The sequence below is a fragment of the Arvicanthis niloticus genome, chromosome 17, assembly GCF_011762505.2.
Source record: "Arvicanthis niloticus isolate mArvNil1 chromosome 17, mArvNil1.pat.X, whole genome shotgun sequence".
Classification (NCBI taxonomy): domain Eukaryota; kingdom Metazoa; phylum Chordata; class Mammalia; order Rodentia; family Muridae; genus Arvicanthis; species Arvicanthis niloticus.
Window position 1 is genome coordinate 58,376,308 of NC_047674.1, and position 7,416 is coordinate 58,383,723.

The 7,416-nt window shown below is 43.0% G+C and overlaps 1 non-coding gene across 1 annotated transcript; it reads left to right on the forward strand.

Moving 5' to 3' along the window:
• The first annotated feature begins 4,824 nt into the window (after nucleotides 1-4,824).
• Trnak-cuu (transfer RNA lysine (anticodon CUU)) lies at nucleotides 4,825-4,897 on the forward strand. The gene has a single exon. It is a non-coding gene; the product is annotated as a tRNA-Lys (tRNA).
• Nucleotides 4,898-7,416: the final 2,519 nt, after the last annotated feature.

Consider the following 7,416-nt stretch of genomic DNA (forward strand, 5'->3'; position numbering starts at 1 on the left):
GTTGGGGGTCACCACAACACGAGGAACTGTATTAAAAGGGCCACAGATTTGGGAGGGTTAAGAACCACTGATGTAGGGCTGGTGAGATGGCTCAGTGGTTAAGAGCACTGCCTGCTCTTCCAGAGGTCCTGAGTTCAATTCCCAGCAACCACATGGTGGCTCAGAACCATCTATGATGGGTTCTGATGCACTCTTCTGGGGTGTCTGAAGACAGCTACAGTGTACTCACATACATAAAAAAATAAATAGATCTTAAAAAAAGAAAAAATACATTAACTTTTAAAAAAAAAGAACCACTGATGTAGAGGCTAGAGATCAATCAATATTGAATGTCTTTCTTTTATTGTTAAGACTCTATCGAATAGCGAGAGAAATCCTGATCAAAATCACAAATGCTGCCGGCACATTACTTGATTTCAAAATAAGACAGAACCAGGAAAACAAAAGGCAGGATTTTGTAGAAACACATACATAATTTATTAATGGAATAGAACAGAGGACCCAGAAATGAGTCATGTAGCCACAGCCATCTGATTCTTACTTAATAAAGGTTACTTAATAAAAGATATTCTTAAACAGATGATGCTGGGTAAATTGGGTGTCTGCACAGTGAAGAGTAATGCTGGATCCCGTCTCTTCTGCTCTGTAAAGATCAACTCAAAATGGACCAAACACTGCGACTTAAGCCCTTAAGGTATTCTTGGAAGGATATCTTTGCTTAGTCATTCATCTAACCCAGGAGAAATATCCATCCTATAAAGAACCACTGTAGGGAAGGACACTGTGGCACATTCTAATCCCAGCCCTTGTGGGGCATAAATAGTCAAAATTCTGTGAGGTCTAGGCCATCCTCATCTACATAGCCAGTTCCAGACCATCCAGGGCTTTACAGTAAGACCCTATCTCAAAACAAATCAAAACAAAATAAAACAACAATAGCTAATAAGCAATGTAATTAGTCGACTAGTAAATGATCTGAATAGAAATTTCTCTGTCTCTGTCTGTCTCTCTCTGTCTGTTTCTGTCTCTCTGTCTCTGTGTCTCTGTCTCTTGTGCATGTGCATGTGCATGTGTGTGTTGCTGGAGACTGATCCCAGAACTGGGTAAATATTCTACCACTAAGCCACACTTCCAGCCCTCAACTACTGAGCAGATGTACAAATGACCAATAAATACAATTTTAGCTATCAAGGAAATGCATATAGAAACTCCACTGGCATTCCACGTCACCCCAGTCAAAATGATGACGCAGTATGTAAAAATAACTTGGACGCTTGCCTGATGACACAGGTTCAATTCCTAGAACCAGTATAAAGGTGGAAGAAGGAACTGATTCCACAGAGGTGCTCTCTGACCCCCACATCTGCCCTGTGGTGCACACATTCCCTCACATACACATTATGCACATGTCCAAATAGTACTTATTTTTCTGGTTTGAATACAGAAATAAGTGAATATAGAGATACACTGTTGTTGGAATGTAAATTAGTTTAACCACTACAGAATAATATGGAGGCTACTGAAGGAACTAAAAACAGGATCCCCATTATAATCCACATATACCACTCCTGGTGGATACTCAAGGGAAACTATGGAGTCAGCCTCAGAATCTATCAGTACATGAATAGATAAAATATTATTTTTTCCAGAAATGCCTGATGTCTAAAGTGTGCCTGTGACTGCGCCCCAGCTTATGAGGGACTTAGTCCTGAGGCCAGACTTCCATTTCCGCAGAACCAGGTCTCCAGTCCAGTGGCCTTAGAGGTCAGTTCAGGGCCTGAGTTTTGGCTCTAGTTTTCCCAGGGTTCCCTGAAATACTGGAGTTTTGGTTCCAGTGGTATCTGACATCAATATGGGTGTGGAATCCTGATGTCTGAGGTGCCAAAGGTTACTGCCAGGACTCAAGTCTTCATTTCTGTGGTTCCAGAGGTAACTTTGGGCCTGTAGCTTTGTGTATACCCCCTAATAGTAGATAGGCTTTATTCTGTCTGAAGTTGGGTATCCAGACTCCAGCAGGTTTGTAGAATCTGGAGGTGACCAAGCTTTTGACTCCATCTGGTCACCTTGGTGCTTAGGGAGCTGTTCCACCCTTGATCCCGTTGGCACACAGCTAGGACTAGATTGCCTCGGCCACTCATTTGGTAATCAACATCAAATTCCACCAGTCCTCATAGCTGACTGCACGCAGGTCTAAGTCACGGAAACCAGAGTATCCCCATACAGAAATAATTGAAATGTCCGAGAAAGAATTTAGAGTCTTACTATTCAAACGAACTGAGGATCACAAAGAGTTAAATACATTCGTGAATTAAGGAAATCTATTCAAGACTTTGTCCAGACAGCCTCAAAACTACACGTAACAGTTAAGAGAGCAGTGGTAGAATTTCAAAATATGGAGGAAAAAATTAGCAAGGAGATTGAAACATCGAAAACTAAACAAATAAAAAAAATATTTGAAATGAAGAGGATGGTCAATCTAGGAGAAACCACAATAAAGACGTCATTAACTGACAAGATCATGAGCAAGGACAAATCTCAGGGGTAGAGAACGAGGGAAAAAAATAAGAGGCATGAACAATATTCCCAAGGAACCTGGGACACATTCAAGAGTCCAAACCTGAGAATTCATGGAGTGTAGGAAGGGACAGGGGAAGTAACATCGAATGGCAGAGACAGACTTATAATTCAGTGAAATTGTAGCAGAAAACTTCCCAAATTTACAGAAAGAATTAAGTTTGTAGACATAAATGCCATATAGAAGTCCAAACAGACATAATCAGAGACGAAACTCTTTGTGACATATTATAATCAGGATGTCAAAAACACAAAGTAAAGAAATAATACTAGCCAGGCAGTGATGGTACATACCTTGCATTCAATCCCACCACTCATGGGGCAGAGGCAGGCAAACCTCTGTGAGTTCAAGGCCATCTGGGTCTACAGATTGAGTTCCAGGACAGCCAGAGCTACACAGTGAAACCTTGTCTCAAAAAAACAAACAAAAAAAAGAAAGAAAGTTAGGAAGAAAGAGAAAGAAGTGGGGAAGAGGGAAGAAGGGAGAGATGAAGGGAAGGAAAGAGGAATAGAGGGAAAGAGAGAACAGGAAAAAGAAAAGGAAAGAAAAGAAAAAAATCCTAAAAGCAGCATGAAAGAAAACAATACCTCACAAAGACCTGAATCTTGAAGCTGCACTTTGTCCCAGGAGCTAGAGATCAGAGACTAATGTCCTGTCTTCCATCTCATCTCCAGGCAGGAGTGGGTGGGAACAAAGTCTTTCATTTCAAAGGCCAGCCTTGCTCCTCTGGTCAGGCAGCTGCCTTGTTCCTGAGATTCATGCTAGGGGCTTCTGTAGTTAATATTCCTGTAGGTTTCCCTCCTTGGCATCTCTGCAGCTGGGTTTGAATATACCAAGGCCGCCAAACCTTATATTCCTCTTGCAGTTCTCCTGGATTAGAAGTTAACTCAGAGCGAACAAGCAATCAGTAGTAATCAGCTGAGCTACTTACAGGCATACATGTAGAGTCTTGTCTGGATTGTCAAGTGCACACGTGTTCTTATAATATGGAATACAGAAGTGGCCGTCCGTCTATCTGCCCTGACTTCCCGGGTCTTCATCAGGGTCATGTGCAGTCTGAGTGTCCTGGCTTCTTAGATGTTCTCCTGACTCCGGATTCTCCATTGTCCAGTGTTATTCACATATCCTGGAAAGAACTAAACTGTGTCCTGAAGAATATATAGGGTTCTTGAAAGAAGACAAACATGAAAGAGCATTCTAGACACAGAACAAGCTGGCACCTGGGGAGAAGCAAATCTGGGAGGACAGAGTTTTCAAAGCATCAGTCATGCCAGTGACATAAGGTGGTGGAGGGTAGGAAGATATCCAGAGCAGGTGCTTCCATGTGGGGAGAGTGAGTTACCTAGAAGACAGCATTTCTAATTCAGAGCACAGAAGGTGGCTCTCAGTGCATCCTCTCCAAACTCACTTTGTGGTGGCTGCATTAGTTCTAAAATGGACCTAATTCACCCATTAACCAGCAAAAAATGCCATAGTCTATTGAATTAGCAAACTCAAAACCATCCAACACCAATCCAAGATCCAACCCAGGTCACCTAAAAGGCAATTTAAAGAAAAAGGAATAGATGCTGGCATTTACCAAGAACTTAAATGTAAGATAATTCCATTTATTACACATAGAAGTTCACTTAGTGTTTGTAGTAAACCTATGCTCTGTTGAGGTATAGTGGTTTCCATAGATTTATTTGTTTGGGTTTTTTTTGCTTGTTTTTACGTCCATAGGTATTTTGCCTGCATGTTTATCTGTGGACTAATGTGTACCTGATGCTTATCAAGATCAGAAGAGGGCATCAGATCCCGAGACTGTTAAGAGCTACCATGTGGGTGCTAGCAATCAAACCCAGGCCATCTGAAAAGCAGCCACTGTTGTTAACTGCTGACCCATTTCTCTAGTCCATTTCCATATTTCAAAGACAGAAAAGTGGAATTCTGGGGTAGTCCTCCCAGATTTGCTTCTCCCCAGGTGCCAGCTTGTTCTGTGTCTAGAATGCTCTTTCATGTTTGTCTTCTTTCGAGAACCCTGTATAGAGTTCAGAGCCTACACACTGGAAAAAGAAGGCTGGATATGGTCCTTGATTGGCCTTGTTTGTCAGGCACATCTCTGTCTATACACTAAAGGACTGGAATCAGTCATAGGCCTGAAGACAGCGGAAGGCCTACCCCAGACTCATGCAGAAAAAATTTTCTGGGAAGATTCTACCCCTGTCTGGGTTGATCAGTGATCACTAACTCAGGAGAAGTTGGTTGCTGCCTGGCTAGCTCAGTCGGTAGAGCATGAGACTCTTAATCTCAGGGTTGTGGGTTCGAGCCCCACGTTGGGTGCCAAAATGTCCTGTCCAGCAGGACATTAAACAAGGGTCCGGGGAGATCACCTGAAAGAGAGCGGGAGTGGGGGGTGGGTGAGGTGGGGGTGGGGTAAGCAGGCAAAGATGCAAAGAATGGCGACCTGTCTATAGGCTGATCAGATCGCAATTTTTACTTTTTCACACAGGGGTTATATACACAAAAATGCAGGATGTGGGGAAGGGGAAGACTCAGGAGCATAGGTGTTCAGGGGGAGTACAGATATCTTCCAGAACAGTGTGTCAGCTGGGTGAAGGTTCAGGGGACAGGACACTATGACTCCGCCTATGATTCACTTGTCCTAATCTAAGTTGGTACTATCTACCCAAGGTCACCTATTTACAAGGTCTATAACTAGAGCCTGAAAACTATCTACCAAAGCTGTTTGTTTACAATAGCTTCTAGCCATCTGTTCTAGTGTTTTTCCACAGAGACCAAGACTTTGTGCTAGCAGGCATGGATGTTAGGCCTACCGCTGTCTTCAGGCCTATGACTGATTCCAGGCCTTTAGTGTATAGACAGAGATGCCCCTGACAAACAAGGCCAAGCAAGGACCATATCCAGCCTTCTTTTTCCAGTGTGTAGGCTCTGAACTCCTTGGGTTTTGTTTTGTTTGTCTCCCACGATCTGAGAAGGGACAGCCCGTGTCTCTTAAGCTGAGAAGAACCTGAATGTAGCGCCCCACTTTTACTAGAATAGAGAAAGTTGGGAGCTCCTACCCTGGAAATCTCTCTGAATTTCTTCAAGATCTGATCAACTTATGAGGAATTAATCCAGCACCATTGGTCACAAATTCTTAATTCTGTAACTTCATCACTTTATAAAACAAAAGGCCCCAGAAACATCAAATAACAATTTTCACAAATGAGACTAAATGTGACAACTCAGCATTTTACAAATGGAAGTGTTTTTAGCTGCCTTGGGTTATCCTGCACAATATCACTCACTCGTTATGATTAATTACAATGTGGGCATTGGGTGTTTGTCTAAAAAACACAATAGAGGAATAATTTCTGTGGAGAAAAAGCTGAAATCTTATTTTGTGGTCAGCATTGTGAAAAACCACAGTGTGTGCCAACTCCCTTGGAAGGCAGAGCCTTGGCCTGGCTTCTGTCTTCTTCCTTCTTGTTGCACACACACACACACACACACACACACACACACACACACACACACACACAGAGTTACCAACAAAACAAAATATCTTTTCCTCCTTCCTACACAGAGCTTTTGCATCTAAACTCTGAATCACATCTAGCCAGGCCTGTGACCCTAAGGTAGGGTCACAAATCACTAATGGACAAAACTAAGAAAGGTCCTCTCCTGTCTGTGACAGTTTATTCTAGGCTAGCTGAGGATTGTTCTACTCCTCAGTGTGGCTCGAGAAAAGGGCGTGGCTAGTGTGCTCACCAACACAATAAGCCTTCTCTGTCTCATCTGCACTTATATAGCCATACCTAACTTCAAGACTGTCTCGGTCCTAGACTCTATGACATCCTGCCATGTATAGGAAAAAGTCACAGATGTTAACTGCTACATACCTCTCAGAGCCTGTGCAACCAATTGCTTAAACAAAAGATAAAACTTGTGGAACCAGAAGTGGCCTGGCCACTCAGGTGAATGAAGAAGAAAGGAATGACCTGCCAAAATCTTTTAGGCATTATATTAAAAAGTCCACCTGCCTTTTCTCTTTCATTCCTAATAAGACAGCAAGATAAATATTCCAAATTCCCCTTTATAATCAGAAACCCTTATTTCCAAAGAAGTCACACATGTGTAGGGGTTGGGAGTGGGGGGGGGGGTTGGAGTTACTCAAAGAGAAGTCTGATCTTAGCTCCTGATTGGATGTCAATGGAGTTTCCAGTACTGAAGCCTGGACTCTGAAAATCCTGACGGGACAGGCTCCGCCACTCATCCTTCCTATGCCAATTAGAGAGACAGGTAACAGTGAAGAGCAGAGAAAGTACTTATCCGACTCACAACATCAAGAGGAGGAAGAAATAAGGAGGCCAAGGGAACTCTTAACCCATCTGGGGCTGACATGAAGCTTGGGCTTAAATTGAAGGCAGAAGACATGCACCGCTAAGCAGTCTTGGTCAAGGTATGGCCCTGCCCATCAAAATATCATTGTCTTGGTTCTAGGTTCTAGTCTGTCCCATCAAGTGGCTGAGAAGTTATCAGAACTGTGTGAAATCTCTTCCCAGCAGACAAATTCTTTCTTTGGTACAAGACTCTAGCCTTTTGCTCCTCCAAATATGAGCTTCCTGGGGGATTCAGTTCCTTAGGGATAATTGTGTCAGTCATTTGTTACCAGAAGGGAGGGGCACAAGTGTCTCTTCTTAGAATATCTTTCCTGGGCCTGGAGAGGTGGCTCATGGTCTGGAGAGTTGGCTCAGCATTTCAGAGAACTTCTGCTCCCAATCTTTTCCTGGCTTGTTGTTCAATCAATGATGGGCTCCTTGGACCGTACCTGATGGTTTATTTTAATGACATGACTC